This window comes from Leucoraja erinacea, chromosome 14 (assembly GCF_028641065.1).
Source record: "Leucoraja erinacea ecotype New England chromosome 14, Leri_hhj_1, whole genome shotgun sequence".
In the NCBI taxonomy this organism is placed as follows: Eukaryota; Metazoa; Chordata; class Chondrichthyes; order Rajiformes; family Rajidae; genus Leucoraja; species Leucoraja erinaceus.
In genome coordinates this window covers 30,813,859-30,838,759 of record NC_073390.1, presented here as the reverse complement: position 1 = coordinate 30,838,759, position 24,901 = coordinate 30,813,859, and the positions used below count along the sequence as shown (strand labels likewise).

Here is a 24,901-nt window from a genome sequence, read left to right as displayed (position 1 = left end):
TGTTCTGTTGTGCTGAAGCAAAGCAAGAATTTCAGTGTCCTATCAGGGACACATGACAATCAACTTTCTTGAATCTTGACTTGGTGGGCTGATAGACCTGTTTCCAAGCTGTTCCTCTAAACAAAACTAAACTAAACTAAACTAAGATCGACAACAATCTTTAGTTTTGTTTAGAGATACGGCATGGAAACAGGTCCCTTGTCCCACAGAGTCCGCACACTAACACCATTCTACGCACACTAGGAACAATTTACAATTTTACCAAGCCAATCAACTTACAAGTCCGTACGTCTTAAGAGTGTGGGAGATCTCAGGAGCTCCCAGGAAAAACCCACGGAGGCCATTTAGAGAATGTACAAACACCATACAGACAGCCCCTCTAGTCTGGATTGAACCCGGGTTTCTGGCGCTGAAATGTAGCAACTCTACAGCTGCACCACTGTGCCGCCATCTCTTTGCGTAGCTAATGTTAAGAGCTAGTTTATTATGTTGGCACCATGACACAAGGTTCCTGATCTCTTTGTGCTTTGTCCTGTATTCAGTGAATGAGAGGAGGGCTCACTCAGGCCCCCTCCAACTGAATGGTTATGTTTGACCCTCAGAGCCCCTGGAAAGGAGGCTTGTCAGTACATTTATTCATCAAAGTGAACACATTTTGTGGAAAGGAAGTCATGTTATAATTTGATTCTAATTGTAACGTAAATTGTAAAATTATGCAGAATACACAGAAAATGCTGGAAACACTCAATGAGTCAGGCAGCATCTGTAGAAAATGATGGACCAGAAACGTTCTCTCTCTGCAGATGCTGCCTGACTCGCTATTTCCAGCATTTTCTGTTTTAATTTCAGATTTCCAACAAATGCAGTTATTTTCAGATTTTCTGAAGTTAGTCTTATCCTAATATAAATATATTTACCCCCTTTCTTTTGCACTTACAGTCTAGTTCAGGACTGTACTTTCATCTTCACCAGCCCTTAAACTACCCTGCCTGTTCACACGCCTGAAACCCAAGCGCGCATTTTGGAGACGAGCCCTAAAGTGGGAAGGGATTCTTTCCTTTGTCCTGTCCAAACACGTGGTGAATGAAAAGTTGGAGTCTTCCCCTCTCTGTCCTTCGTGTGTTTGTGTCTGAGAGGAGGAGGAGGGGGTCTCAAGCAGGCAATGCCTTGTTTCTGCCGGCCAAATGAGGGAGATCCGGATTAAAGAAATAGATTAAAATTGGCCCGCAGCCAGTGACTGAAATCTACAAGAGTAAGTAAATGTTTTGAGGAAACTTTCCGAGTGTCATTGTGTTGTCAGCGCGGGGATTGCAACCCAGACTCCTGCAGTAGTAAAAGCTTGTGGAAATATTTCCAAACTTGTTTCGCACCGTGTTTGGAGGGATTAGGGTGAGTTGGTTGTGTTAACTTTAAAATACTTTCAGGTTCTAATTTAATTCGTGGTACATTTTTGGAGAAAAAGGTTCCCGCCACTCCCAAGAATGGGGTTTGTTTTGTTTCATTAAAAATGAGTTTGGAGATTAATTATTTTTGCAATGAAACGCTTAAGTCTCTAAATTTGAAGAAAAAAAACCCATAATCAATTAGCAGTCAGGTTAGTGGCAACTCTAAAGTGTTTTCCCCCCCAATAAAAAAAACTTTAAAAATAATTTTGCATGTGTTGGATACGCAAAATGTTCTTGAACATGCTGAACTTGGTTCTTGGTCCTCCAAAATATTTCAAATAGAATTTAAACTGGAGGTGGAACGAAATGTATGGGAAAGGCTATATACAACGGGTCGGTGATAAACTACTGGAAACTTGCCCGAGTGTGTTTGTTTTGTGATCAAAATTGTTTGGTTGCCTGGGTTGTAGGGGGACTAGAAGCTGCAGATTCAGCATCTTAAAAGAGCTCCTTTTGTTACCATCACCATCAGAGAAGCCGCTGTGTTGCTTCTGCCCCGCTCCACATCCACTATGTATCCCGTTTGGGGAATACTCTGTACACACTCTGCTTGCCAGAGTTTAGAAATCTTCTTTAAAATGGTGGAGATTTACCCGGTTTCCCTCGGCTGTGTTTGGCAGGCAGGCTTAGTTGGTGTATTTGCAAGGTTGAGTGAGATAAGGGCGACGCACGCACGCTCTCACTCCCTGTGTGACTTTGGCAGTTGGTTGAACCCGGCAACTTTTTGAATCAAAACTTTCGCTGCCCACATGTGATTTTTTTTTTTTTTTTTTTTTTTTTTTTTGAATAGTGGTTTCCAAATCCTGGAAGCGGGAGATCTGGAATTAAGGAGAGATTCCCCGTAAAACTCGTCGCCACAGAGCACGTTTTAGTACGTAATCCGTTGTATCTGTTTCCTTGTTTAGACTAACCTCCCCTGTGAAATACTTCAATTTCACATCTATTTCCAACATCCATTAAATCTGCTTTCTTCACAACTTGGGGCTGTAATAGTTCACTGCATTTATTTTAAAACACTTCTCCATATCCCCACCCCGTCTATCTTTTTGCTTGTTAAATCTTGCTGCTGTTAGAAATATTTTCCCAACAAAATACTCCCAACAAAACATAATTTTCAATATTAATGTTAAATTCACTCTCGGTTTTCTGCTCTACCAGGAGAACAGTCCCACTTCTTGTTAATGATTTTCTTTTTGAAAGTTAATATAGTGTTTCTCCCAACTACTCGGGCAATGCTTGAACTAAGATAGATGTTGGAAATCCTGAAAAGGCTTTTCAAGCATCTGAAAAGATTAAAAAAAACAACTTGGTTGTAGGTTTTTGTTCAGCAACTTTATGGATGATCAACTTTTATATCATAGAAGTTAAACTTTCTATTACTTTCCCCAAGGTACTATGTTTTTGCCCACCTGCATGTCTTTGTTTTATCTATTGATTGAAGCCTGCCATTCTTAACATTGCACAATTTTGTTCGTTGAAGGATTTTCTCACTGGGATTAGCTGCTGATTTTTTTTAATTTAGTGATCGGCTTTCAATGGAAATAATAACAATAGGTTTTTTTGGCTATTGTCACGTGGAGCAGGTGTGGAATTTAAACCTTATTGAAGGGGTGGTGCAAGTCTACTGTTAGGGCAAAGTGGGTGATCCATGAGAAGAGATAATAAGGATTGTTTAATTCTGCACTTTTAGAGGGACTCGATTAATCTTTTGCCAGGGCAGGTATGGCACTTATTTAATTAAGTCACAAATCAATTTTGTATACAAGAACATTTTATATTTGTGAACAACCATTTGGATTTGCATGTGATGGACACCTTTTTACAAAATAGGAACATTGTCTGACATGCTCCACAAGAGTATGGCTCAGCCAAAAATGGGCTAGAATCCACAGATGGAGATGTTCAGAGGGATAAAGCTTGGTGGTGTGGTTTCATTTCGGAAGGGACTGAAAAAATAAAGGGTTGTAAAGAAAGTCTTGGAACCTGGGGTCTAGCCAAACAAAAGCCTGGCAGTGAACAGTGACATGAATGGTAGGATGATTTTGACCAGGTAGTTTTTGAGAGAGAAAATTCTATGCAGCTATTCAAATACCATAAGATGGTGTCATTGTAATTGAGGGGCTTTGAGCATTTTGATTTATCACTTCCTTTAAAAGAGGACTTGCTTTCATGTGGAATCTCATGGCTCGAGACCACCATATAAGTGTTTTACAGTCAGTGAAAGATTTTCAGTGAAAGAAATTTACTGCTGCATGCATTAATCCACAAAAAATATTGGCATGTTACAATACATTAAAAAAAAAAATCTCCATCCTAATCTGCCAGTTATTGCATTGACCTACTTCGGATTAAATTTGTCCAAGAAGCAGGTCAGGATGGTAGTATTTTTCATCACCTAATGCCATTCTTTGGCGACCTTGTGTATATTTGTGACTTGTCACCCTTCCTTCCCCACATTTCCATCTCCCAACCTTGCTCGAATTCCAGTTATGAATGCTTGTCCGCACAAAGGCATCCACTGCGACGGATCATCTCTGTGATAAAATCATTCCCAGTTGATAATTCCCATGTGTTGTGTGGGTGGAAATTGATTGGTGAGCTGCTGGTATTGATTTATTCCATCGTATCATTTAAACAGCCTCGCCCACTCTGTAGTTTCCAGTGCACAATAACGTCAGAGAAGATCAAGCAGTGTGTTAATATTTTTATTTGGTGTGTATAGATTTTCTTTATTCATGGATTGTGGACATCGCTGACAATACCAACATTTATTGTTCATCTCTACGTCCCAGAACTGAGGATGTAGGCCAGGCTGGTGAGGATGGTAGATTTCCTTTGCTGAAACAGATCCCTTTTTACAACTGTTCAGTAATTTCAATTGTAGCGGAGATTACCTTTTTAAAAAAAAACAATTTGTTTATTTAAAGTTGAATATAAAAGTACTACAGACACCGACCCTTCAGCCCAGCATGTTCATGCTGACCATGAAGTACTCATTTACCAGCATCCGTTGCTTTCTATGCCTTAAGTACTTGTCCAGATACTACTTAAACCACCCACTAGGGCAGTGAGTTCCACATACGTTCCTCGTTGGATCCCCCTTTAAACCTCTACTCCCCATCCAAGATCTATGCCCTCTAGTTTTTTTATGTTTCTGTTGGATCGGAAATATTCTAGTTATGTCTCCTCTGTGTGGGATTTAATTCTGGCTGTCTTCCCTGGTTTTGGGTATGCATTTGTTTTGTTTGTCTATGCACCTGCAAAGTGTTGAGAGATGTTTTTTTCTCTCATGTTAACAGGCAGTAATAAATAGCGAAATTGTTCTATGATTTCTTACCGCCATTCACATTCGACCCTGATGGGGACAGCATGTGTGAGACTGTTGGGTTTGATCACCTCGTGTGCCTTTGGGATCTGCAAATAAAAAGAATGAATGGGCTGTAGTGTTCCAAAATATATTTAGTGGCCAGTTTCAATTTAAGCCTGCACTGCATTATGCCACTGAAAGGTTTGTTGGTGCATATAAACAATTGATAGGAACCTTTGTACTGTAGGATGCTTGAACTCTGACACTGTTTAAGTGGTACAGTCAGCTTCTAGTCTTGGTTCGCATGGGAAAACTGGCTTTACCTTGATGTTTGTGCCTGGTATTAGGGCATATCTGCTTTTCCAGGTGGATCTTCATTGATCTCCCAGGTGGGCTTTCTTTCACATGATCAAACAGATTAATTGATCGTCTCAGCATTTTATGTTTGCGAATCACAATGTCCCACAAGTAAGCTGCCAAATTTGTCCTCATCCTTTTGAGTTGTAGTCAATATAATTATTTGAATCTAGAGTGGATAGCTTGAAGTCCCGATGATGTGTGCGGTGCTGCCTTCCTTCTAAGTTCTTTCATATAAACGCACCTAAAAATACTCAAATTTAAGGGTGTTGTCATGCACACATGACACCATCGCGTAGTGGTAGAGTGCTGGCGTACAGCGTCAGAGACCCGGGTTCGATCTTAACTGCGGGTGCTGCCTGTATGGATGTTGTACGTTCTCCCCGTGACCGCGTAAGTTTTCCCTGGATGCTCCGGCTTCCTCCCACACTCCAAAGACGTACAGGTTTTTAGGTTAATTGGCTTTGGTTTTAAATGGTCCCACGTGTGTGGGATAAGGCTGGTGTATGGGGATCGCTGGTCGGCGCGGATTCGGTGGCCGCAGGGCCTGTTTCCACGCTACATCTCTAAACAAAAGAAACTAAACTAAACCTGCAGGACCAGGCTATCGAGCTGTTTCCCGGGTCAGTCTCAGCGCTAATCTTCCACCTCATCCATTTTCTAACCCAATTCACATATCACTTAATGAACAAATGTGTGATCTTTGTATTGAACTTACGCAATGAGAAGCACTCTAACTATATGGTACAGACAATTCCAAACTTTTGCAACTCTGAAATTTATTGTCTACCTTGCATACAAGATGGTTGACCAATTCCCCTGGGACGAGCCTTATTTGTAATTTATTTCTGAGGTGCTCTTTGGATATGGATATGGATATCCATCACTGTTCCATGGGGTTGGAATATAGTAACCAAAGGTATTGTTACTTGGAGTCAGTGATCTGTTGTAGCGAGTGTGATTGGACACTGGGACAATGAGGCTGTTCTGCAGGACAGTCGTCTGTCTCACTTCCGTTTCATTAGTTTAGTTTAGTTTACAGATACAGCGCAGAAACAGGCCCTTCGGTCCACCAGGTCCGCAGCGACCAGTGTTTAAGAAGGAACTGCAGATGCTGGAAAATCGAAGGTATACAAAAAAGCTGGAGAAACTCAGCGGGTGCACCAGCATCTATGGAGCGACCAGTGATCCCCGCACATTAACACTATACTACACACACTATGGACAATTTACTCATACACCAATCCAATTTACCTACATACCTGTACGTCTTTGGAGTGTGGGAGGAAACCGAAGTTCTCAGAGTAAAACCCACATACGCAGTCACGGGGAAAACGTACAAACTCCGTAGACGGCATCTGTAGTCGGGATCGAACCAGGGTCTCCGGCGCTGCAAGCGCTATTAAGGCAACAACTCTACCGCTGCATCTGCGTAGCTGATCTTTCTGTGCTTTATTGTACGTACTATCTTTCCATTTCTTGAGCTCTGCTTTGTGATTGTTTGATCTGGTTTGTTAGGTACAGCAGGGCAACATTTTAATAACAAGGAACTGTAGATGCTGGTTTATACCAAAGAAAGTCTCAAGTTGGAATAACTCAACCGGTCAGGCAGCATCTCTGGAGAATAGGGATAGGCAATGTTTCGGGTTGGGATCCTTCTTCAGACTGATTGCCGGGGAGGTGGGTGGAGGGGCGGGAAAAATGCTTCAAAAGAGATGGGGCAGGACAGAGCATGGCAGGTATAGGTGAACGCAGTCAAGGGGGGTATTTTGATGGGCTGACTGTTTGATATAAGCCAGGGAGGAAAAGACAGGTGTGAGCCCAAAAGGATAAAGAGTTGCCAATTGCGAAACTTGACAGTGGAAAAGTTGCAAATTGTTTAGCCGATGGAAGGAATGCAGGGGGGAGGGGAGAAGACTTTCTTTGAGGCAATATTGGCCCTGCTTTAGACACAAAAAGCACTTTGGATCTGCTTTTGCCACAAAAAGGGTCGAGACTTCTTCTTGACACGAAACGTCACCCATTCCTTGTCTCCAAAGACTTCAGCTTTTTGTGTCTATCTTCGGTTTAAACCAGCATCTGCAGTTTCTTCCTACACATTGGATCTACTTTGCCCATGAGCTGTGCTTGGGACATGACAGTGAAGCATATGTCCTGTGCTCCCAGCAATCCCAGCTTCATAGTACATGACATCCTTTGTTCACGGAGGCTGAATGTGTACGTTGCAGTTGGATCTGTGCAGCAACCTGCTGTGGAACGGACTCAATGAAAGATTTAATGTCCCTGTCGAGTGATTGTTGGTGAGTACCATGGCTCAGCCGGTAGCACTCTTGCCACTTCAATCCAAAGCCTGGAGTTCAACTCTCAAAAGCACAAGCTGACACCCTAGTGCAAAACTGAGGGAATAAGCCTTTTGGTTGAAATAATGCCTCAAGGTGGATGTTAAACATCCCAGGTTTTAAGAAAGAAAGGAATGTATTCATGTTAAGAATTATCACTCAATCAGCATTGCTGCAAGACAGATTATCTGATCGTAATCAAAATGTTGCTTGTACGATTGAAACAAATTGCTTGAAAAAAGCAGCGGGTCAGACTTCAACTGTGGTAAGAGAAACTGGTTCGATTCTATGAACTAAGAACATTCTGATCAAGGGTGGCAGAACTGAAAGGTTAATAGTTTTTTTTTTCCATCCTCCATGGATGCTGCCTGACCGACTGCAAGTTTTCAGCATTTTCTGTTTATATTTCAGATTGGCGGTAATTTTGATTCCTACTTAATGTTGTTGGGAGGTGGGTGTGCATCAGTTGGCAGTGGGATTTTCTGTTCCATCCCAAATAACCACATTCAAAGTGCTTCCTCATCTGTAAAGTGCTTGGGAAGGGCAAAGGCCAAAGACCTTTTGTGAAAGGTCTCAGAAATAAGCCTTTCATTCATAATCTATCTCGCTTTGTAGTCTGTCGGGGTGACTGAAAGGAGAAGGACATTTGAGTATCATTGGGTGCTCTGGCTGGGTGAAATCCTTCATCTGATGTAATCTTAAACAGCGTTCAGCGATGCCGCAAGATTTTTAACCATCGGCTTTCTGAGTAACAGGTGGGACTCTGGGGCGGGTTGAGGGACACGGTTGTCACGGGTTAAAACGGGGATGAGGAATCAAGTTGCAGGGGGAAGGGTATTTAAAGGCGCTTGGGGTCGTGTAAATAAACAATGAATCTTTGGGTAAAACAGTCCCATTTTCTAGGGAATGTTACTCGGTGCCAATTGTGGATAAAAATGAAGCGGAATGGGGAGCAGTTTAGTGACCTGTGGGTGGTTCATCACTTACCTCTGAAAGAGGAAACATAAATTGCAAGCTTTGTGTTAGCAGCCAATGTTTCTCATTTAAAAGCTTTCATCTAAAAATCAAAATCGCTCTGCAACTCTCCAGTCCCACTCTGTCATTGATACTGCTCCACTGGCTCCACCTCTTCCTTTCTTCTTCCCACCCCACCCTCACACCAGTCTGAAGAAGGGTTTTGGCCTGAAACGTTGCCTATTTCCTTCGCTCCATTGATGCCTCATCCGCTGAGTTCCTCCAGCACTTTTGTCCACCTACGATTTTCCAGCATCTGCAGTTCCTTCTTAAACACCAGCCTATTATCCAATCAGTTTCCACTGTTGGAGATGAGACTTTTGGCTGTTCTTGTCGTTAGTTTTTAGAATTTCTTGCATCAAATCTCCCCATCCTCTAAGAGATTAATGAATGCAAGCACTTTAGCCATTTACTCGATCTTACTCCCGTAGCTGGCGGCGGGCCTTCTCGTTGTGGCGATCAAGCTCCTGCATCGGGGGAGGGGGGGAATCTCAGCGTGCGGTCTACCCTGGAGCGGGGCTAGTCGAATGTCGTGCGGCTTTTGGAGCTTTCCGACACCGGTCTCAACCCGAGATTGCGAGCTCCTTGAAGTTAAAATCCGCAGGCTGCGGTTGGAGTGTCGATCCCAGGCAAGGAGTCGGCTCTGATGGTAAGTCCACGACCCGCGGTGAGGCTCAAAGCCGGTCCCAACCAAGGCCTCCAGCTCCACGATATTAGGCCACAGAGTGACCGGAGATGTGACCTGGAAAACAATCGCATCTCCAGCAAGGTAAGAGATTAAAAAGTTTCCCCCACCACCCACATAAAACAAACCAGAGAACATTCACACAAACTTTTAAAACACACCAAAAATAACAAAGAAAAGACAGACAGGCTGTAGGCGAGGCTGCCATCGAAGGGCCACCCGGTGGATTAAAGGCAACACCTTTATGGATTGGTGTTGTCTTTTATCTAATAAATTATGCAAAGTGCCGGAGTAGCTCTTTGTGTCAGGCAGCATCTCTGGAGAACATGAACAGATGCCGTTTCTGCTCGGGACCATTCAGACTGATTATGGCGCGGCAGGAAGAAAGTTGGAAGAGTGGAGGAGCAGGACAAAGCCTGTCATGTAATAGGTGGATACAGGTGATGGGGATGGGGGGAGGGGGGGGGTTGATAGGCAGATGGGTTGATAATGGCCAGAGATGAAAGGAGAGTTGGTGTGATACAAAAGTATTGAAGAGTTCCAAATTGTGCAGTTAGAGGCAGCATCTATAGAGAGAAAGACTTGGTAACGATTCGGGTCGAGACCCTTCTTCTAGTTCATATTGTTTGGTTATAAGCCACCCAAGTAGAATATGAGACGCTGTTTGTTTCTCCTGTTTCCTTTGACTACCTTGTAGCCTCTCGGCTCCAGGGACCTGGATTTAATCCTGACCTCGAGTGCTGTCTGTGTGGGGTTTGCAAGTTATGACCATGTGGGTTTCCTACCGGTTGCTCTGATTTCCTCCTGCATGTTAAAGACGTACTGGTTAGTAGGTTAATTGTCCACTATTTATTGGCTTTAGTATGTAGGTAATTGATAGAATCTACAGAGAATTGATGAAAATGTTGGATTGAATTAGAAAATGAGTTTAATGTAGGATTAGTGCAAATGGATGTTTGATACGGACTTGGTGGGCCAAAGGGCCTGATTCTGTGTTGCGTCCCTCTATGAAATGCTTTGAACGTTGGTGGTCTTGTGTACCATCTTGAGATGTTTTCCCTGCATTAAAGGCTCTCTATGTAAAAGGGAGTCACTTCTTTAACAGCCACACTGGCCAAGTATTCGGTGATCCCTGTGACTCTCTTTGTCTTGGACTTTTCTTGCCTGATTATACACTTGTGGAGCTTTTTGTGGACTGTTTCTGTGTTAGCTCCAAATGTGGTTGTTGTTTTTCATAGATAACTGAAGTGAAAGTGCATGGAAGTGTTCATAGTCTGACATGCAGGTTAAGCTCGAACTTTAAGAACCTAATTCCTTTTCATCTTCTTGATTATTGGATAGCAGATCCTGAATCCTCCAGCAGTGATTTGAAAGGTTGGATTGTTGTATTCGAATGAATTAGGTGCATAATGGCAATAAGAAATAAGACACTGCAGGATTAAAAAGGCAGTAATCTGGGATGTGCCAAAATAACTAGATGTAGCAGTGACAGGAACAGGAACTTCCTCGTAGGGCTATTCCACCAGATAATGCATCATAGCCCCATTCATCTACTTTATTCTATCATAGCCGTCATCAACTCCCCCACCCACCAATATAAAAATTCCATTATTCTCACTCTCTTAAAAGCTCCAAATTCATGGGGTTTTGAAGAATGCCTCGTTCTGAATCTAAAAATTCCATTTGCTGATGTTGGGGGTTAGGAAGCTATTATGTTTTGTTTAAATCAAAATAAACTTTATTCAGAATAAAAAATCTGTACAAAAGAAAAACTGCACAATTCATCCAACATTTTCTGCGGTTATACATACATTATGGTGGTATATTTGGTAGTGTTCTCCAAAACCATAATTATACCAGGCACCATATAACATATAACAATTACAGCACGGAAACAGGCCATCTCGACCCTTCTAATCCGTGCCGAACACGTATTCTCCCCTAGTCACATATACCTGCGCTCAGACCATAACCCTCCATTCCTTTCCCGTCCATATAACTATCCAATTTATTTTTAAATGATAAAAACGAACCTGCCTCCACCAACTTCACTGGAAGCTCATTCCACACAGCCACCACTCTCTGAGTAAAGAAGTTCCCCCTCGTGTTACCCCTAAACTTCTGTCCCTTAATTCTCAAGTCATGTCCCCTTGTTTGAATCTTCCCTACTCTCAGTGGGAAAAGCTTATCCACGTCAACTCTGTCTATCCCTCTCATCATTTTAAAGACCTCTATCAAGTCCCCCCTTAACCTTCTGCGCTTCAAAGAATAAAGCCCAAACTTGTTCAACCTTTCTCTGTAACTTAGTTGCTGTAACCCAGGCAACATTCTAGTAAATCTCCTCTGTACTCTCTCTTGCCACCCTTGCCAGTCATGTGCCCCCCTTCCCCTGGGGTGATATTTCTTCCCTTGTTTGAGGGGCATCTCCACCACACCCTGCCCCCCAATGTCGTGGTTGATCAGTACTGCAAAACGTGCCATGGTAAATTATTCCCATTTTGAGATGGATTTATTGATGCCATGCAGGAAATTCAGTCGCCTGATCCCACAAACAGAAGCGTGGTAATGACTTAGATGATGTGCTTTGGGTGTTGCATCAATAAATCTCCTTTGAATAGTACTCTGCATTCTACTATCAAAGGGGCCCAGTTTAACATCTTGTCCGTCGACTACAGAGTGTAGGAAGAATATTTGGGGCTCGAGTCCCTTGAATGGGACTTGAACCTACGAATCTGTGACTCTGTGGTGAGCCTACTCGGCCAAGTCTAACACAAAGGTGGCACATTTAAAATCAGGAGCATATTGTGTTGGAGATCAAGGTAAACAGAGCTTTCTATCTTCGGAGACTTGCTGAGATTGCAGTCTCCACAAAAGGTTGGTGCACAACCCCTGGGGTTAAAGGTTAACCTAGGCTTAAAGGATGTCCTGGGAAAGCAGCATCAAAGCTCTTTCAATGCAATACTTTTCATTTCTTCCATTGACCTGTGATGCTTGTATTTAACGGGGCATTGTCCCCGCATTGGTGAGTGTTGGGCTATTTCGCTGTCCCAGAATTAGGGGAAATCATTCTGTTTAAAATGGAAACTAGCCACTGAGGTTTAAGTCCAGCTATCCAGCCTCTTCAACATCGCAGTCTATGCAATCATTTACAACAGTTGGTCATTGGCAAGTGTATTTAAGTGCAGGAGGGCAAATAATTCCAAAACCTGCAGTCACATTCTATCTGTTTATATAACTGCAATCTGAATAGAAATGCTTTGCAATAAGATAATGTAAAATATGGCCAAACATTTTCTCTTCCAAAAGCTGGGGCGTGTGTATTCTGTCTTTGTGGTCTATTGCTGGCATATTGGGTTCGGTTTAGTATTTCCTGTGAATTTCAAAGGATCCCAGTTTCATTTAATGCTTCCTGATGGCAGCATAGCTGTGTGATGTAGGCCCAACCTAAGCAGAATGTTCCCCTTTGAGCCAAAGGTCATTATAGTCCATTCCTTCCCCTCCTGTGATCCTAACTCATTTAATCAGAGACATTTGCAGTGGCTAAAGAGAGGAGACATTCACCAGTTTGTCTCTGCAGGTTTTGAACTTCGATTTCATTGTGAAATGACACTGTTTTGGAGAAGGTCCTTGCTTTGTTAGAGATATTTGTATTTCCATGTTACCTATTGCAAAATCATGGTATGGGTAATAAAATCTGTTTTATTTTACACTCACTATTGTAGTGTTGGACAATATTTATTAATCCAACTCTCCTCCATTTAAATGTGCATTTACAATTTGAGTGAAATTGACTTCAAATTTTAATGTTTAGATGTCTTGTGTATGAATTGTAATTATGGAAATGATCATTTTCACGTGAAATTTTTATTGAAAGTGGATCCAACAGTAATCTTGAAGTTTTGGAACAGAAATTCCTAAAATTTCAGGTGCATGAATTATGAAATGAAAACAAAAGTTGAAAATAATCAACCAATCAAATAGCATCTGCAGATAGAGAGAGTGAAATTTTCAGGTCAACCCTTTAAAACTGGGAAAGGGAGAACAAGATAATGTAGAAGATTAGTCTGAAGAAGGGTTTCGGCCCGAAACGTTGCCTATTTCCTTCGCTCTATAGATGCTGCTGCACCTGCTGAGTTTCTCCAGCTTTTTTGTGTACCTTCGATTTTCCAGCATCTGCAGTTCCTTCTTGAACAAGATAATTTAGATAGTAAAGAGAGGATGTGGGGAAATGGGTGCAGCAAAGGTAGGATGAGACCAAATTAGTTGATGTGGCAGTATTAATCAAATAGTGCTTTGTCTGGTTGTAAATGGTAAAGTGGGACATGCCAAAATACACCAATGGGAAAAGAGAAAAACTGAGCCAAAATGATAGTATTGGTTTTGCTACTGTTCCGTTAATTTAGTCGTGTGCATCTTGACACGGTGAAAAAATTAACCAGTGTTCAACCAGTTGAAGGATAAATTTGGCCTCCACATTGAGACGAGCATGTTAATTAATGCTGCAGCAACTTTTGCAACTAAAACAGTATCTCCGTCTCCGTCAACCTGCTAACTGTGTTTAAAACAGTATCTCAGTCTCCGAGATTTGTGAAACTTGTTTCCTGGAATAGTGAGCCATAATCAGGTGTCTAAATCACTAGCAGTTGTAGCAGCTGCAATAGTGTAGATGACTGCACTGAAGGGGCACTTCCCTTGAAGTCACTCCCTTGCTCCAGTAGTAGTCTGCAGCCAATTCCTATTCCCACACCAAGTGTTGTGTGTGCCTGCTGTACATTGGAACATTACGTCAGGGGTAAGGAGCAACTTCCGTTTAAGTCCAAAGTAACAGAATCAATGTGTCCAATTGAAGAATGTTATTTAATAAACAAAGTAATGTGGATTTTTAAAATATCTGAGAGAGTTGTATGTTGAAAACAACCCCTACCATTTTGCAAAAGCCACAGAAAGCAATATCTTACATGAGGTAGACACAAAATGCTGGAGTAACTCAGTGGGTCAGGCAGCATCCCTTCTCCAGACTGACAGTCAGCGGAGAGGGAAAATGCATTGCTGAGCCTCACTTCTGGAGGGGGTACAGTCAAATTATAAACACTTGCTGATGCATGCTCTTCTGTTTTCATTAATTCCTACATTCAATTTACAAGGAAGATTATTCCCTTTCTCTGAACGCCAATTTTGGGTTCAATCCAAACGATTATGTGGATTTATAAATATTAAAAGGATTCAAGTGATAAGTTGTGTTCTGTCATTATTTGGAAGAGTAGGAGAAAAGGGATGTATGACCAATGTTTCGATTTCTTGTGATTTGGCTTTACTGCACACATTTTGTGGCAGCCTGCCATTATTCCATCCATTTTAATTGGCCTAACTCATTCAGGTGCCATTCATTTTCTAATTAATGATATAGGATTCTAGGGATTTTGGTAGTTTTTTTGATAAATAACAATCAGGGAATCGCTTCTGTTAAAGTTAATCAGTTTCGTGTCTAATCCTTTAACCTGACAACTTTTGGGATCAATATATTACATTCTAATGGATTTATTAGGTTTTGTTTAATTTTTGCAGCAGCTTGCATTTAAATAGTGCTTTTTAATGTAGAAAATATTCAAGGCACTGTACTCGCCTGGGGGAATATGAGGGAGATGGTCTGGCGTGTTGCATAAATAAAAAACAATGAAGGAACCAAAGAGGTTGGTTGTCAAGAACCTAATGTATCTCCTGTTCTTCACTCTGGTTGATAGACTGATATGTTGGTAAGCTTTCCTGCTCTTGAGTCAAAGGTCATGAGTTCATGTTACACAACAGAAACTTAAGCATGGAGACCAGGCTGTCGTGATGAAGTTCTGCACTGTTTGAAGAACTGTCCTTTTGAGATGTTCCCTATAATTTCCCCTTTGAGGCCACCTAAGACAATGTGCAATTACTTAAAGAAAACTAAGGTAGTTACTCCATGATGCTGACTGGCATTGAACCAATATCACCATAATTGAATCCAAACCCTAGCTCAGTGTTGTATGTGGGAACTTGGCACACACGATTGGCAACTACATTTTCCTATAATAAAATCTATTGCGTTCACTGATGGTCAGAGACTAGATTGATGAGGGAAATATTCTAATCATCTTAAATGGTAACTACGGTATTGTCGTTTATATGCAGCCTTTCTGTGTTACATCAGTAACTGCTTTCGGAGGCTACAGAGTACTTGTATTCTGAAGTTGTGTAAGGTGCAATACATGTGTTTTGTGTCATATATGAGGTTGAATAGTGGAGGAAAGGGGTTTTAGTTGGTTTGTGAAACCTTCTTTTGCCGTGCCTAGTGTTTCGGGCAGCTTGGAGTTGTGACCACCCCCCAACGACCTGCTCCCGACCTTTAAGAAATGTGGCCGGGCTGTATTCAGCCCCTAACAAAAGCAGCTGCAAATGAATTCGACCCCAACAAAGGCTCGACCCAGAAAGCCTAGTGACCCTTCAGGTTTTATCTGCAATTCTAATTGGAGTGAAGTTGCCCTTTCAGATGCCCTCAACCTTTTGAAAAAGAAAAATAAATCTCGTCAGATTTCTTCCATTTGTGCCAGTGCAGGCACGTACACAATGGAATAGTACTGGGGTTGTTAATTGTTCAAGAAGGAGAAATTTGTTGGGCTCTGTAAGCTGGGATTTAAATATTTAATCATTTTAAAAATGCCTCCAACAATGGCTTTCTGGTCAATAACCACACCACCTGGGGTGTGTCAGAAGAATCCAAGTTTAATCCTTGGGCTGGCTTGGTTTTTCTTGGGGATGGCAGTGGTTGCTTGTTAATTGCACTGGGCAAAATGAATACATTTGAAGATTTTCATGATCATCCACTCCGTTTCATTCTTAAACATCAGCTGCAGCTGATGGCATGATTTGCCTTTCATTTGGTATTCTTAGAAATCCACTGGCTCATCTCGGTTTGGATCTAAATGTTCCTTATGTTAGGTAAAAGATAGAATGTTTAATTTCTATATCATCTTTTATGATCCTTCAATGTCCCAGACTTCAGGAAATATTATTACTGTTCCAAAGTTGTCTAAGGAAATATGATTTATTGTTCAGTGGTCAGATTATGTGTATTCAACTCCATGAAAGAGCAATGAAGTAAAATGTATAGGCGGACACAAAGCTGGAACAACTCAGCAGGTCAGTCAGCATCTCAGGAGAAAAGGAATAGGTGATGTTTCAGGTTGAGACCCTTCTTCAGACCCAGGAGAAAGGGAATAGGTGATGTTTTGGGTTGAGACCCTTCTTCAGACCCAGGAGAAAAGGAATAGATGACGTTTTGGGTCGAGACTCTTCGTCAGACCGGACGGATGTCAGGGTGTTAGTAAGGACTCTACGGGATCTTTTTTGGCAACTCTGTTGCTGTGCTCCCTCGGTATTCTGCTCGAGTGCAGCATTGTCATCTGTGTGAAGATTTAAACTTATGATTCTTTGACTTGTACCATGATCGAGCTATAGACAAAACTTGGAAACTGCTGAAGAACAGATGGATGGATGGTGTGTGTTGATGGTCCCATTGAAAACACTCCAAAAGAGAATAAACATGTGGAAAGAAAATTGGAAGTGGTGAAATGCAGTGAAAGGGACTGTGGTAGAAATTGGGCCAGGGTGGGTCATTTTAAGCCACATCTGATGTTTAATTTCAACGAGTTAGCGATCTGACACCGCCTGTATTGGGGGTGAAAATCTTCCCTTGTCTCCATTTCCCACTGATGACAAAAATCAAAGATCGATTTACAAAAGAGTTCAGGTCCCGAGAGGGCGTCAACCTTTGGAGGCTTTGCTGCTTTTGAAAGCCGGAGATCTGGTTTCCTCTGCATGGGGTTGTGCAGATGCCGTTTCCAGGTTTTTTTCTTTCTGGCAAATCAGGAAAAATAATGACACAAAGGCAGCTAATGGAGAAATAACATTGCATTTTGATGTCTTGCTGGAGATCATCAGTAATGTGACCTCCCTTTGTCTGAGAGGTGGGACTCTGCTTTCCCCTGCGTCTCTCTGGAGACCCTTGTCTCGGAGGACAAAAAGCAGAAGGTATAGAGGGAGACCATTGAATGACTGTTTCACCCTCCCCCCCCCCCACCCCACCCCCTACTCAAAAAAAAAATCTGAGGTTCAAAGTACCTTGTCTCAAATTTACAAAAGGCAAAGACAAGGGAACTGAGATGGCTTGGCTTTCATCTTTTGATGTAATTCAGTGTTGTCCCCAGGCTCTCTTGACTATAGGTGTACGAAGCTTTCACACTGCATTGAACTGTGACAAAGCAAGGTCATACAGATTTATTTATTTCCAATATTGGGATGCTTCAGAAAGCATTAAAAAAAAAAAATTATGTGAAAATGAAAACTGGGTTGTAGGCTTCATTGCCAAGAGTCACATTTATTTCACCCCCAGATGAGTTGTTAGGGGGTCAGTTTTAGTTGGTTCAGTCTTGGTGGATTGCTGTGAGAAGGGAAATTGCAGGATTTTGTGTCAGAACTGTGGGTGATCTGTTCAGAGGGGAGTTGGGTGACTGGGAGCTGGCGGTGTTCCCATGACCTTTTTGCTCTTAAGCTAACTTGAGGCTAAAGGTCGTGTGTCAAAAGTAAATTGTAGAGGCACTGGAAAATGTTGTGATGACTGGGCCAGCACCGAGTAACGTGGAGCAGTATGTTGGGAGACTCCATCGTGTAAAGGCACATTTACGGCTGTCACAGTTGATCCAGCTGTGCTGATGTCTGACTGTCTTGTCCTTTCTGATTCTTACCGAAGTACTTGTGGTGCGTTTGATATGTCGGTGAGTTTTCAGTCTGGGCTGCGAGTAGATTTCCCGCTTCAGGTCCCAACCACAGATTCATATGCACTTCCAAAAACAAATTGGGAAGTCTGCAGTAAATGCAGGGCACATGTTTTAGTTTAGTTTAGAGATACAGCACGGAAACACCGTGTCCGCGCCAACCAGCGATCACCGTATACTAGCACTATCCTACACACAAGGGACAATTTACCATTTTAACCAAAGCCAATTAATCTACAAACCTGCATGTCTTTGGAATGTAGGTGGAAACTGGAGCAAACCGTGAGAATGTACAAACTGCATACAGACAGTGCTTGTAGTGAGGGTCGAACCCTGGTCTCCGGTGCTGTAAGGCAGCAACTCTGCCACCGTGCCGCTCTCTGCTGCTTTTTTTCGCTCTGCTTTCAGCTTTACCCATAGTTGCGACTCGTTCTCAGTTAAGTTTAGAAGTATTTTGACAAAGTGCCTGGAACCACAGTCATGGCCAGATAGAGCACAGAAATTGGCCTTTCAGCCCACTGAGTCTGTGCCAAGCATGAAGCATGCAGTAATACTGCATATGCTGCACATGTTGCACATGCTCATTTATTTTCCCTATATTTCCATCAACTAGCCCTGGATTTTACCACTTACCCACACACTCGCAACAGTTTACTGTTGACTATTAACTTGCCATCTTTCGGGGTGTGGGAGGAAATGGGAACACTCGGAAGTAACACTACTAGCCACACCACTATGCTGCAGTTAGTGAATTAGGTCATTAGTCAGTGCAATTATACAGTCAATTAATTAATAAGTCATTATTTTGCTGCTGATTACTCTTCAGTCTGCATGTGTGACTAGGGCTTACCACAATAGAAAGCAGGCTTCAGGTACATCACTTAAGTTGTCTAACACCATTTTTCCCTGATCTCATAGATTATTGTTTATCCTCGTGCCTGGAGGGCAATTGATGATGAATGAAAACTGACCTTGCAAATCTGGGGCACGTATCTGTCTTAGCTGGAGGGGTATCTGTCGTGCATTGGAGGAAGGGGATTGTGGATTTGTGCACTCCTGCAGGACTTAAACTCAGCCAATCAGTGTAATACTGAGGCCGAACAATCTGGTGCTCTGTTTTTGGATGTTAAATTGAGGTCCTGTTTTACCCCTTCAAAAGATTCTCTGGTACAAAGTGCGGGGTACCATCAGACCATTTATCTCTGGAAAAAGGGGCAAAGGAGAGATTTGTAATTTAATTGTCTGTGGGATCTTGCTGTGTGTGCATTGATCACTGCAGCAGCTGGACCTAACTAATTTGGTGGTGATAAAGTCTCTTGAAGACCTGAGGTGTTTTTCCTCTTAATTTATTTCTGGTTCTCATAAGATCATAAGTGATAAGAGCACAATTAGGCCATTCGGCCCATCAATTCTTCATAGCCATTCAATCATGGCTGATCTATCTCTCCCTCCTAAGCCCATTCTCCTGTCTTCTCCCCATAACCTCTGACACCCGTACAAATCAAGAATCTATCTATCTCTGTCTTAAATATATCCACTGACTTGGCCTCTACAGCCTTCTGTGGCAAAGAATTCCATAGATTCACTACCCTCTGACTAAATAAGTTCCTCCTCAGTTCTGGTCAGTGAATTGAAAGGCTTAGCCAGGAGAAAATCCATTGAGAATAGGGAGAGACCAGGGGAAATGCTGACTCTAAACTGGATAGTTTGGATGGATAAAGATATGCCTTTTAGCAGCTAGGGTAGTCAACTGCTCTGAAATAAGCTCTGCGATTTTCCAATCATTAAATTAAATTGATAGGTGATGTACATTGTTACATGAATAATTTCTAATTCATTTACTTAACTCTCCCCTTTTGCTCCTTTTCCAGTTCATCATCTGAGTTGCAAAACCTTTAGAAAGTCTGTGTTTGTCCAGTGCATTTGCCATTCAGAGTTAAACAGGATTCCCTTTTTCAGTTTTACTTTTTGCACCTCCGCCCACCAAGCCTTCTTCGGTACATCAGACGTTCATAACAATCACTGAACAGAACCATCATCTAATCATCACCTTTCTTGTGGGGGGGGGGGCTTGGAGAAAACCACTGATTGTTGCCCCTGTTCCTTTTGGTCGCTGATCAAAGCATTTCACTATACAGATTGTTATGGCTTTATGATCTAATAACTAGTGTTGGTTCTGTAAAGGAACAGACCAATTTGCCTTATTTCCTTACTCTGTCTCTATAACACTGCAAGTTACATTCTTCAAGTATTTACCCTGTTCTCTTTTGAAAGTTACTATTGAATTCACTTTCACCTTCTGGGCAGTGATCTCCATATTATCATAATGAGCAAAGTTAAAGAATGTTCTCCTACCTCTGGTTCGTTCATCGTCCAACTGCATGGAAACAGTGTGTCGGCTCACAGAGTCCATTCGAACCATCAATCATCCATTTACGTTAATTCTGTCTAATGCCCCATTATGTTTCTCCTTACAGTCCCACCAACTCTCATGATTCTACCATTCGAATATGCACTAGGACCAACTTGCACCTTAATTCTCCATCTCCTGGTTAACAACTGTTCTGCCACAAAGTTTATTCATGTTTACAATAACCTACATGATTTTGAACATTTCTGTTAAAGGTCCCTGCCCTGCCTCGCCTCCCCTGTAAAGTTTTCGGTTGAAAGAACAGTTTCTTCAGGCTTCATACAACTGAAATCTTTCATCATTGGTGCCTTGTGGAAATTATACGGCTACTTTGTCACCTGTTTAGGCCTTGATATCCCATTCACTACAATATGTGAGAATCTGGAGAGCATCAGTGGAACATTTGTACTCTAAAGTTCCTTTTTGATCTGAGCCATTTAACCAAGCCTAGGATTGTTTACACGAAGGAGTATGAGCTCCAATGTTTGCAGCTATGCAGACTTGACATTTAGGAACTTTCTCTGTTTTCTGAGACCACTTTCAAAGCATTAATATCTCCTTAGCTGTTTGAATGCTTTTGTGTTTAATTCTGCAGCTGAGTAGCATTTTGGTACATGTTTTCACCATAACAGTGCCATATACATGAGGAGTGTATTGTCAGTGTTCCTACGAAGGACATTGTTTCCAAGTTGTGCCTTGCAGCACTTGTAAGGAGGGCAAAGGGTTTAACGAATTTCCAATTTAATTTCCCTGCTAAAGGAAAGGGTCTTTCAGGAGGTAGAGGTATGAAAACAAAGGAAAGGCTATGTTTTCTGTAGTAATGCCGTATGAACCAAATGGGGTTTTTTTTTTGTGTGTGTACGGAAAGTAGTGTTCTGTGGTAAGCTAAAAAATGTCAGAGCACCAAATCCATTGCCAGCTGGACAAAACTTGGCTGGGAAGGGTATTGGGTATAAAAGATGGGACATCATGATGGGTGCCTTATTAAAGTGTACCTGTATTAAATCGTAAAGGGCGTGGATTTTTTTCCCGCCAGGGAAGTAGTTACTAAAACTAGAGGGTATAGTGTGAAGGGAGAGACTTCATGAAGTGTGTAGTCCGTTTCGGAAATGAGTTGCCAGAAGAAGCTATAGAAACAGTTGCAATTATGACTTTTAAAGAAGCATTTGGACATGTATGTGGATGGGAAGGGTTTGGAGAAATATGAACAAAATGCAGGCAAATGGGACTGGCCCAATATGCCAAGTTGGTTTACAGAGTGCTTTGACATCAATCAGCTGGAGATCCTGATTGCCATTGATGTTTGTTTATTATTGTTGTGTACATCAAGATATGATGAAAATCTTTGCAATGCTATCTCGTCAAATCATACTACACAAGTACAATCAAGCCATACACAAGTACAATAGGTAGTGCAAAGAGAAATATAGGCGTGCAGAAAATAGCGTTACACCATTACAGTTGCAGAGAGAGTGTAGATAAAACAACCGTGTAAGGGGCGCAATGAGATAAGTTGGGAGATCGGACTACACCCGTAACTAATGAGAGGAGCGGTCAGTGGACTGATAGCAGCAGGAAAGAAGCTGTTCCTGAATCTGGTAAAATATACTTTGAAGCTTTTGTACCTTCTGCCCAATGGGAGAGGGGAGAAGAGGGATTGAGTAGATGGTCCATGATTATGTTGGCTCCTTTAGTGGAGTAGCCTCAAGTAAAGGTGGAATAGATTGGGAGGGAAACTGATTTTTGCGATAGACTGGGCTACATCCACAATTCTATAGTCTTGGACAGAACTGTTGCCAAACCAAGCTGTGACGCATCCAGATAGGCTGATTTTGACAGTGTGTCTGTAGAATGTGCTCAGTCATTTGAGAAGTGCATTGATGTACCTTCAGTATGATTGCCATGTGTATCTCTTTCTGAGATTGTTTGGCATGGAATTAGGATGAATTGAGATGGTTATGATCTTGCAAGTGCAGTACTGGTTAAAGTGAGCAATAGCTCCAAACTTCAACCAGACTTTGTGTTGCCTTTGTGTAGTAAAAGGACCCATGGAGCAACTTCACACAGTCAGAAATTAAACAGTCTTTTGGCTGTCTCCAGTTTTGTTTTGAAATGCACAAATGTTTTAAGCTGTAGCTCTGGAGCTGGTGCATTCCCCTGACTGGATTGTGTAGAAAATTAAAGTTTGGCCATTATGTAGGGAGCTGGGAAGACATTTTTTCATTTTTGGAAATCTCTTCCAAAGAAGGATATGGAGATTTGTTGCTGAGGTTGATAAGGGTAAATCCTCGGATATTAAGGAAATCGTGGGATGGGGGTAGTGGTGGCAAAAGCATTGATTTAATAGATCAGCCATGATGAATGGCAGAGCAGAAACAACTAACTGTTGAATGGCCTCGACCATTAAAAAAAACTAGACTAAGTGTGACCCGTTGGGTCCCAGCATCACACGGAAGGGCTGGTCCCCCAACGCAATATTCCACCTCTCCACCAATTCCAATATTGGTGGCCCGGGGGGGGACTTTCTGGAGCGCTAGTATGGGTGTTATGGGCTGAAGGGACTGGTTTCCAGAGGGCTAGTATGGACATTGTGGGCCGAATGGATTCTTGGGCTGGCGGCTCAGTCACTCAAGCCTGTTAGAAACATAGAAATTAGGTGCAGGAGCAGGCCATTCGGCCCTTTGAGTATGATCATGGCTGATCATCCAACTCAGAATCCCATACCTGCCTTCTCTCCATACCCCCTGATCCCCTTAGCCACAAGGGCCACATCTAACTCCCTCTTAAATATAGCCAATGAACTGGCCTCAACTACCCTCTATGGCAGAGAGTTCCAGAGATTCACCACTCTGTGTGTGAAAAAAGTTCTTCTCATCTCGGTTTTAAAGGATTTCCCCTTTATCCTTAAGCTGTGACCCCTTGTCCTGGACTTCCCTAACATCGGGAACAATCTTCCTGCATCTAGCCTGTCCAACCCCTTAAGAATTTTGTAAGTTTCTATAAGATCCCCTCTCAATCTCCTAAATTCTAGAGAGTATAAACCAAGTCTATCCAGTCTTTCTTCATAAGACAGTCCTGACATCCCAGGAATCAGTCTGGTGAACCGTCTCTGCACTCCCTCTATGGCAATAATGTCCTTCCTCAGATTGGAGACCAAAACTGTACGCAATACTCCAGGTGTGGTCTCAGCAAGACCCTGAACAACTGCAGTAGAACATCCCTGCTCCTATACTCAAATCCTTTTGCAATGAAAGCTAACATACCATTCGCTTTCTTTACTGCCTGCTGCACCTGCATGCCTACCTTCAATGACTGGTGTACCATGACACCCAGGTCTCGCTGCATCTCCCCCTTTCCCAATCGGCCACCATTTAGATAATAGTCTGCTTTCCCCCTTTTTGCCACCAAAATGGATAACCTCACATTTATCCACATTATACTGCATCTGCCAAACATTTGCCCACTCACCCAGCCTATCCAAGTCACCTTGCCGTCTCCTAGCATCCTCCTCACAGCTAACACTGCCCCCCAGCTTAGTGTCATCCGCAAACTTGGAAATATTGCCTTCAATTCCCTCATCCAGATCATTAATATATATTGTAAATAGCTGGGGTCCCAGCACTGAGCCTTGCGGTACCCCACTAGTCACTGCCTGCCATTGTGAAAACGACCCGTTTACTCCTACTCTTTGCAACTCCTACTGTTGTGCTGGCAGCTCACTCATTCACGGCTGGTGGGCTGTCAGTTGACTCTTGGCTATTCCTTGAAATTCCATTTCAAGCAAGGTGTAAAGCCACCAAATTCAAGTGCATTTTCATACCATTTCAAGCAGGGTGCAAGGCCACTAGAAACAGAGTCGTGACCTCTCCCTCCTCCATCTTGTGGAGACTGAGCCACGCCCACACTTCTGGGCCTTATAGTCCCTCCCCCATCCCCCTTCATGGCCTAATTGACAGGAGAGAGAATCTCAACATTTTTTAAACACTAATAACTTTTATATTTCATCGATAAGAAAAATCCTTGGCACCTGATGAGCGGAGGGGGACTGTGAGTAAGATGGCCAAAAATCATAGTCGTACGCTGTAGCGTTTTTTCTAAAATCAATATAAAGCACAAACTGGGTGGTCAAGATTAGACTTGTAATTATATAGAAGGCAAGGCAACTTTAATTAGGCAAGGCAACTTTAATAAGGCAACACAGCTTTAGCATTTCCAAACCAAAGGCAACACAGCTTTAGCATTTCCAAACTATATTTTCAAACCACATTAAGGGCACTGACAGGTCAGTAAAATCATTCAGAGTTTAGTAGACATGCTATTCACAGCTCAGACTGAGAGACGTGACCCTCTCGCTCCCCCATCTTGCAGAGACTGACTGAGGCACTCAACACTTCCGGGTTTTATAGTCCCTCCCGAAGGGGCGTGGCTTTCAGGAGAGAAAAAATCTCAACATTTTTTAAACACTTTAATAACTCTTTTATTTTTACTCGATGGGAAAACTCCTCTGCGAAGCGGAGGGGGACTCTTAGTAAGATGGCCAAAA

General features: G+C 42.3%; 2 long non-coding RNA genes across 5 annotated transcripts in view; one reads left to right on the top strand and one right to left on the bottom strand.

The window, feature by feature from the left end:
• Positions 1 to 955: 955 nt before the first annotated feature.
• LOC129703503 (uncharacterized) overlaps positions 956 to 24,901 on the top strand; it is a 69,519-nt gene continuing 45,573 nt past the window's right edge. For 2 of the 4 annotated variants that reach the window (XR_008724567.1, XR_008724569.1), the window contains exons 1-2: positions 956 to 1,252; positions 2,236 to 2,316. This is a non-coding gene — a long non-coding RNA (uncharacterized LOC129703503). The remainder of the gene's footprint in view (positions 1,253 to 2,235; positions 2,317 to 24,901) is intronic. The other 2 variants (XR_008724572.1, XR_008724568.1) reach the window with 1 other exon arrangement.
• On the bottom strand, positions 4,137 to 9,367 carry LOC129703504 (uncharacterized). Its single transcript, XR_008724573.1, has 2 exons — positions 6,372 to 9,367; positions 4,137 to 4,859 (listed from the first exon to the last, which is right to left on the bottom strand). It is a non-coding gene; the product is annotated as an uncharacterized LOC129703504 (long non-coding RNA).